The 9,428-nt window shown below is 38.4% G+C and overlaps 1 pseudogene; it reads left to right on the forward strand.

Annotated features, from left to right (window-relative positions):
- The first annotated feature begins 4,130 nt into the window (after nt 1-4,130).
- LOC149221373 (phosphatidylinositol 4-kinase beta 1 pseudogene) lies at nt 4,131-5,037 on the forward strand (annotated as a pseudogene).
- The last annotated feature ends 4,391 nt before the right edge of the window (nt 5,038-9,428 follow it).

Here is a 9,428-nt window from a genome sequence, read left to right on the forward strand (position 1 = left end):
TTCAGGAGGATACAGTTATCTTGACACGAAACAGCCTTCACATAAAGAACGGTTATTTCCTAGCAGTGCTCGAAATCAAGGCACAGGACTGTGTTTTTGAAATTACACAGCAGTTTCGTAGCGCGCTACGAAACTGCTGTAGCTGCATATTACAATTGAGTTGATCAATTATGATTGACAAAGCGGAAAATCTTTTCGAAAGGTTTTGTCATCACACAGGTACATGGGAAGGGCTTACAGCACATCAAGGACGTGGCAGTCTGCTCCATTTTGGGTAATTAAAGGATAAAAGGCATGCTTCTTTGGATTCGAACATTTTGAGGCAAACCAAGGACCGACAAACAGGGGCAGTTTCCTATGTTTCAGGGTAACGGAAAAGATGTGTCATTGAAGATCAAACATGAAGCATTAAAGGTCCATCACAGCCACCGCCAGAAGGGAACCAGATGTCAGAGAACGAAAATGATTGTAGACCAAGACTGTCACGGTGTTAGAATCCTACTTGATTTAGATCTCTAAAAACTCCAGTCAACACTTTGTTGTATTTATTAGTTAGTTAAAGGGTTAATAGGTGTCAATAGAAGTAGTTTTCGAATTCCCCTCATGCTTGAGGAGGAATATCGATCAGTTAGAATAAGAGCTCTATATATAGCTGTAACAACAATGTAATCAAGGTTGGAAAATTTTATGACACAGCTGATATTTGGCTTATGTAAAGACTCATTTCAGTAATATAATTTTGATTTTACTTCTCAGGATTCATGAAGGATTTCTTATATTCAGAATGTGTGATGTTGTCCTTTCCTTAGTTTTGTTTACAGTGGTATGGATGTATAATCACTCAGAATTCACTGAATGTGCTCTGATTTCCTGTATGCATCTATAAACTGTGTGGTTCTATATGAGTGTATGTTCTGAATATTCAAATTCTGAATGCCCTGACTTCCATGTAAGGTCAAGATCTTTGTTATATTGAAGTGTTGTTGACTCCATAGGCCCAATGGATACTAGTTTAATGTATTTCCAGCATTCATATTTGTCACAGTTGTTTCACAAGAGTTAGCGATCTTATCTTTAATCAAAATCATTATTACACCCAGAGAGAGCCCTCTCAGGTTGAGGAGGCTAAGCCTCAGCCTAAAGTAGGTTTGAAATAGTTACTTAGAATCAACCTGACCAGCAGCCTATCAGAGTCTGATTTTGAGATAACATTTTGGTGCGTCTGCCGGGAGTCTGAAGATTATTCATTCCCGAAATCAATAGACTGAACTTATGAAGGTAGTAGGAGCTCAGACATCATTTTGAGGCTGCAAAACTACCTTGGCGACTCCACACATCGAATAAGAAATTGGAAGGTGACTCCACTGCTAGAAGATCAGTAGCTTGATGAAGTTTCAAAATGAGTTCCACTGCAAGAATGAATGCCAGGTATGCTCCTATGAATCTGTCTCATATCCCTGGTTTTCCAAATCCTATGCCAAAGGTTGATTGGTTAGAGGATCTTCCAATATTCAAAGATGAAAAGAAAGATGATGCTGCTCTTCATTTGGTTAGGTTTCATATGCATGTACGCAGTCTTAAGGTTCATTTCCCTGAAGATTGTCTCATGAAGATGTTTATGACCACTTTAGAAGGAAAAGCATGGTCTTGGTATAAAAATTTGGAAAATGGTTCAATATATTCGCTTGCTAGTTTTCATGATGAATTCTATGAGATGTATAAAGAATGTTATCCTTCCTTATTGCGGCTCAAAGATTGTTGTAGACATTCTTTAAGTCTTATTCAATACTTGGAGGATTGTTATGATGATGATGAATTTATGGATGAAGAAATTTTAGAGGCTCTTCATAACAATGCATTTCAGCACCAAGAAGAAAGTATAACATCTCATGAAACGCAACATGAAGAGCAGCAGGGGTTTACTTGTGAAAACCATGTTTCATCCTTTGATATAAATGAAGAGATGCAGCAGTATTCTCAGTCTTCGAATCATAATGAAGATAAAAATGATTACACACAACAAGAAGAAATACTGGAAGAAATTTTTTATAATCCTCAGGCAGAGGAAAAGGTTGTTCAATTTTGTAATTCCTTGCAGCAGCTTACTTCAAAGAATGATAACAATAGTGAGGAAAATTACGTTGTTTATGAGAATCATGCAGAAAGGCAGTTGGATAGCACATCAAAGGAATTCTGTGTGGCTGAGGATCAGTTGTCTGAAGAGATAGAACGTTATGATGATTATCAAAATAACCATGTTTTCTTTGACCCTATAAATGAATACATGCCAAAGTTTTGCACATCAGTATTTCATTTTCATTTGCATTATGAAGATCATATACATTATAGGTTGATTTGGTCATCTCACTACCATGGTTATTTTGAGGTTGAATGCAGTCAAGAGCCTCCAATATCAGAGAAGACAATTGATTGGCTTTATTGGAAATATCATGTTGCTTGAGCTACAAGTGGAGCTTGCAGCTGATAGGGTAGGTAGGTAGGAAAATGAAAATAAGCTCAAGGTTGACTGAGCATTTTTTTTCAGTAGTGGTAGATTTCTTTCTCCTACAGTCATCATCAAACTTAAGCCCGAGGTGAATGCCCCAGAAGCTTGAAAGGGATGCTTGTCAAGCAAATTTCTGTTTGTCATAAATGGATAAGGCACTGGACATACGAGTTCTTAGTGTACTACAGGAGCACACTATCCCAAGTGGAGCCACTGTTATCACTCAAGAATTCTAATTTCAAAACCGCTCACATTAGTTTGATGGTAAAAAATTCAGTGCTAGTCTAGCTTTGAGTTTTTGTTTGCCTTAGAGTCTGAGTCTAAGGAGTCCACTATGCATCCTCATTCTTCACTGGTCTCATAATTTACACAATTTCCATGTGTCAACTTTGTTCAAAGGTTATTATGTGCTACAAAGCTCTTTAGGCGATTTCGTAGTGCATAAGTCAGTTTTAAGTGTTTTCGCAGCGCAACATGTTTCTGGTGATTTCGTAGCGAAACATGGTCTAAGTGATTTTGTGCTGATCCATAACAAATCTCACCCCAGCTGTCATATTTTCTGCAAGAAGTTTACAAGGATAGCATGTGCAAGGTCTTACAAGTTGGTCTTGATGTGTGTTCTGTAGCCTTCAAATGAGGGCTGGTGGCCTGACAAATGTTGCGGTGATATCATCCTTGCTAGAACCGATTAAGTGACAGGGAAAGTGTTGTGAAGCGGCCTGATGAAATTTATTATAAAGACCCTTTATTAAAGCCTTATATATTTTATGATATAACTCATGAAAGAGAATCTCATAGAGGTGGCTCTGTTTCATATCAGAATATTCATGAAGCACAATTTGCCCTGCAGTTGTATGAACATCTTCAGAAATTTGTGAAGTCTGCGGGCATTAAGGTTTTTGTTGACATTATCACACCATACAAACTACAGCTGAAATGTTTGCAGCAGAAGTTCGAAAGTGTTCTTAACACTGAAGAGGGAAAAGGATTATATATTAACACTATAGTTGCTTTCAGGGTCAAGAACGAGATGTAATCACCATGTCTTGTGTCCGAGCTTCTAGCCATGGTGTAGGTTTTGTTGCTGATACTCGTCGGATGAACGTGGTTTTGACAAGAGCTCGCAGAGGACTTTTGGGTTATAAGTAATGCCGTAGCACTGAAACAGTCAAATAACTGGTCAGCGTTAACCGATGATGCAAAAGTAATTTTATAGGGCATTGCTTCAAAAAGACTTGGAGGTTGTGAATGCTAGAGGAGAGCGTAAGCGCCTTTTGAATATAGCCATGCAATTGATCACCAATGCGGACAAAATGGTTCCAAAACTGATAGACCGTGCTTCCAGAGTTCTTATTTTTTTTCATAGATGACAAAACTGTTGAACATTTAGGGGGATTATTGTATGTTCCGTGGATATCAGTATTGTTGAATGGTTGGGAATACTTCAGGAGAAGATCGTGATGCTTTCATAGATTCTTTCAATCAAGAAAGGAGTAAATAGTTGTTTTCTTGCTTTCAACTAGAGCTGGAGGCCTTGGTATTAACCTTGCCACAACAGATGTGGTCATTTTGTATGACAGTGACTGGAATCCACAAGTTGATCTACAAGCCCAGGATCGTGCACATGGAATTGGACAGAAGAAAGAAGTTCAATTTTTTCCGCTTTTGTACAGAGTACACTAAAAAGGAAAGGATCAGAAAGGCTTCTATCTATGGGAAATTACCTAGCTGGGATCTCCGCTCTATTATTGTGAAAAGTGGTGATGATTGCAGGCAGGAGCATCTTGCTATGCGGCTTATTTCTCATTTCTATGATATTTTCCAGGAGGCAGGGCTACCGCTTTGGTTGCGTCCTTATGAAGTTATTGTTACTTCTTCGTATACTGCTTTGATCGAAACGATTCCAGACACAGCATCATTACATGCTATTAAAAGTAGGCATCCAAACATCACAAGCTTGCGGGAGATCTTTACAGACAAATACAAGGAAAACTCACCTTCTTTCAAGCTTGCTCAGAGAAACTTTGTTGAGAGCATGGATGGATATTCCATATTGTGCTACCTACTTCAGGTGAAAGATTGACATAATGGAAACTTGTTGATGGATGAGGAAGGACATATCATACATATTGATTTTGGTTTTATGCTATCCAATTCTCCTGGTGATGTGAATTTTGAAAGTGCTCCCTTCAAAGTTGACTCGAGAACTTCTAGAGGTAATGGATTCTGATGCAGAGGGTAGTCCGAGCGAGTTCTTCGACTATTTCAAAGTCCTATGCATTCAGGGATTTTTGACATGTAGAAAACATGCAGAACGGATCATATTACTGGTTGAAATGTTGCAGGACTCTGGTTTCCCATGTTTTAAAGGTGGACCAAAAACAATACAAAATTTGCGAAAGCGCTTTCATTTAAGTTTGACAGAAGAGCAATGTGTTTCTTTGGTTCTATCTCTCATCAGCAAAAGTTTAGATGCTTGGCAATCAAGGCAGTGTGATTATTACCAACGTGTGTTGAATGGTATCTTGTGAGAATTTATATTGCTCAGGCGCATTTCATTCTCAGGTTTCTGTTTTTCGTTAGTCATCTTTGTTGAGGAGCTTTTGCTTCACCTTCAGGAGGATACAGTTATCTTGACACCAAACAGCCTTCACATAAAGAATGGTTATTTCCTAGCAGTGCTCGAAATCAAGGCACAAGACTGTGTTTTTAAAATTACACAGCAGTTTCGTAGCGCGCTACGAAACTGCTGTAGCTGCATATTACAATTGAGTTGATCAATTATGATTGACAAAGCGGCAAATCTTTTCGAAAGGTTTTGTCATCACACAGTTACATGGGAAAGGCTTACAGCACATCAAGGACATGGCAGTCTGCTCCATTTTGGGTAATTAAAGGATAAAAGGCATGCTTGTTTGGATTCGAACATTTTGAGGCAAACCAAGGACCGACAAACAGGGGCAGTTTCCTATGTTTTAGGGTAACGGAAAAGATGTGTCATTGAAGATCAAACATGAAGCATTAAAGGTCCATCACAGACACCGCCAGAAGGGAACCAGATGTCAGAGAGTGAAAATGATTGTAGACCAAGACTGTCACGGTGTTAGAATCCTACTTGATTTAGATCTCTAAAAACTCCAGTCAACACTTTGTTGTATTTATTAGTTAGTTAAAGGGTTAATAGGTGTCAATAGAAGTAGTTTTCGAATTCCCCTCATGCTTGAGGAGGAATATCGATCAGTTAGAATAAGAGCTCTATATATAGCTGTAACAGCAATGTAATCAAGGTTGGAAAATTTTATGACACAGCTGATATTTGGCTTATGTAAAGACTCATTTCAGTAATATAATTTTGATTTTACTTCTTAGGATTCATGAAGGATTTCTTATATTCAGAATGTGTGATGTTGTCCTTTCCTTAGTTTTGTTTACAGTGGTATGGATGTATAATCACTCAGAATTCACTGAATGTGCTCTGATTTCCTGTATGCATCTATAAACTGTGTGGTTCTATATGAGTGTATGTTCTGAATATTCAAATGCTGAATGCCCTGACTTCCATGTAAGGTCAAGATCTTTGTTATATTGAAGTGTTGTTGACTCCATAGGCCCAATGGATACTAGTTTAATGTATTTCCAGCATTCATATTTGTCACAGTTGTTTTACAAGAGTTAGCGATCTTATCTTTAATCAAAATCATTATTACACCCAGAGAGATCCCTCTCAGGTTGAGGAGGCTAAGCCTCAGCCTAAATTAGGTTTGAAATAGTTACTTAGAATCAACCTGACCAGCAGCCTATCAGAGTCTGATTTTGAGATAACAGGTGGGAAGATTTCAAGCAGCTCCTAAACAATCCCATTTGTTGGCTGTAAAAAGAATTCTCAGATACTTGAAAGGAACTCCTAATTTCGGTCTTTGGTATTCTAAGAGCTCAACTCTTACTGTGACTGCATACACCGATGCTAATTGGGTCAGAAGTGTTGATGATCAGAAAAGTACTAGTGGAAATACATTCTTCCTGGGAGATTGTCTAGTATCTTTGCTCAACAAAAAACAAACATCCATATCACTATCTACAGCTGAAGTCGAGTATATAGCTACCGCAGATTGTTGTACTCAAATATTATGGATGAAGCAAGCTCTGAAATATGTCAACAAAGGTACAAATCAACCAATCACCATCTATTGCGATAACACAAGTGCTATCAGCCTCAACAAAAATCCAATGATGCACTCAAAACCAAATACATACCAATCAAGTATCATTTCCTTCATGAACAAGTAGCTGAACAAAACATCATCTTGGAATATATCAATACTAAGGAGCAGATAGCTGATATTTTCACAAAATCTCTTCCTCGAGAAGCATTTGAACATCTTCGTCAAAAGATGGGGGTTATTTATTTAGCATCACATTAAGTTGATTAATAAAGATTTTGCATGATAGGGGAGCAGTTTGACAGGGGGAGTCCTTATGCACTCCTTTTCCACTAGTGTCAAAGGGGGAGAGAAGAAGAATATTGCCATCAATGACAAAGGGGGAGATTGTTGATCTAGATTGTCATTAATGTCAATATGGCAATATTCTAGTATACAAAATGATGATATGAAGCCAAGGAGAAGCAGAATAGATCTCTGAAGAAACACGAGCAAGAAGCCAAGGAGAAAAGAGGTCATTGAAAGCCACGAGAAGAAAAAAGGAACACATCGACAGAGGTGCATAAATAGTGTTAACGAAGGAGTTAACATGAAATATCGGAGAAATATCAGAGGAGTTAACATATCGGAGGAGTATTGCAAAATATCAGAGTAGAGAATATCGGAAGTCATAGGAGCTATCAGAGCAGAGAGTATCAGAGTAGAGAAAATCTATCATAGAAGATGATATCAGAGCAGAGAAGAGCTATTGGAGCAGTATCGGAAGTTATAGGAGGTCACAGGAAGATAAGCCATATGAGCAACAGCTATCGGAAGAGCAGGGGTAGGAGTGTACATCTATTTTGATCGTGGTTGAAGTCCCACACTAAATCCTAGTCGTCGATCTCATTTTTAATGTTTACATCATAGTCAACGGTGGGGGTTAAGCTTGTTGTTAACCCGTGTGCTAGTTGAAGACCCGCAGGTCGTAGATTTGATGACCTCATATATCTAATGGATATCGGGTCACAAAATGATCGGACGTTAATCTCAAGAACGGACCTAAACTTTTATAGATCAAGGATTTATAATCCTTATCGGCTCTGTAAAGGTGGTTAAGCGTCATGCAAGTTCCCCAGCCGATATTGTTATGAACCATTAGATCCAGCGCGCCTTGATCAAATGGTGGACGATCAGCGATTGGGTTTTTTGATCGGGTGGATCAACAACGGTCGGATTAAAGATGAGATCAACGGTGGAGAATTAATACGATAAGAATTGGGACTAAGTGGACCTGATTGAGTTATCAAAAGAAGCTTATTGGAATATCGCATCCATCTCATATCACCAGTCTTGAAGAAATGTAATGATGGTAAACCATGATTCCAATTAAGGTGATGATGTGGCAGGTGGGACCACCCATTATATGGTTTTAACTATGTTGATATGTGAAGATCGATGATGTTGATATCGGAGGACAGAGTATGTTATGGGCATGACTTATAAAAGACCTCCGGAAGTTGCGATCGCGCTTGATGACATGGATGTGGGACCTCCTTGGGTAATCAAAGGAAGAGAGGACGCCGAAGAGAAAACGAGAAAGAAGGAAGCCAAAGTTCAAGCGACACTACTGCGTGGGTTAATGTTTGAAATGCTTGAACCTGTGATGATTTAAAAAGAGGAGCAGTACAGATTGTAAAAGAGTTGAACAATTTGGTGAAGCAAAATAAGGTTTGATATGCCATCATTTGAAGGGAGCAATATGCTACACCAGTACTGAAGTATTTATGAGTATGATCCTTGAAAGTAAGAGATCGTGACAATAAGAATAGTGAGAAGTAGTCACTCTTGAAGCACTTACCGTGGCAGATAGAACAACAGGTTGAAACAGAGTTTTTTTTTTTGTGCAAACAGTCAGGCATCTCGGGCATCTATCACAGAGAAGAGGTAACGGTTCACAACTCATAAATTGGAAGAAATAGAGGTAAGATGCAGGTCCAACAGGACAGAAGAAAGCAGGAGGACAAAAGTAAGTCGTAGGTCCAGCAGGGTTGGGAGCAGAGAATAACTACCAAACATATCTAGACAATATACAGTAGAGGGTTGGAGCCCTTGGGGTTGGTGCCTCAGAATTGGAAGGATTGGTGTCCTTGGAGTTGGTGCTCCTAAATCCAAGGTTGGTGCTTTGACAAGACAGGGTTGGTGCCCTAGAGGTTGGAGCCTCACAAAAAGTCCAAGTTGGTGCTTGGCAACAGATTGAAGCTTTATATATATTGTACCTGATTCATTGTAAAGATTATATTAATAAGAACATGTATTCCTATTGTTCATTTTGTGTTCTAAATGTAAATAATTTAATTGGTAAAAATGAAAATTGAAAAGAAATACTTATTCACGCCCCCCCTCAATATTTCCAACACCATTCAACTGTTCTACTGAGAAAGTTGTAAAATCTTTGGATTCTAGAATGGCTCTTGCAATCATGTAATATTTCTTGGGTAGAATTTGAAGGACTTTTTAAACGATTTTCTGATATGAAATGGTTTCACCAATGAGTTTGATTTGATTGACTATTCCCATGAGTCTAGTCATGAACTGATCCACATTTTCTGTGTCAGTGATCTTTAGGGTTTCAAACTATGATCTCAATGTCTATAATTTAATTGTCTTCACCGTATCATTACCTTGATACACAAATTCCAATATTTCCTAAGACTCAAGTGCTATGGATGCGCCAGTTATCTTGTCGAAAATAGAGTCATCCACTGAGTTTTGTATTCAAC

This window comes from Pinus tabuliformis, chromosome Q (assembly GCF_031772625.1).
Source record: "Pinus tabuliformis cultivar Carrire ecotype Pingquan chromosome Q, CPIR1, whole genome shotgun sequence".
NCBI lineage: Eukaryota > Viridiplantae > Streptophyta > Pinopsida > Pinales > Pinaceae > Pinus > Pinus tabuliformis.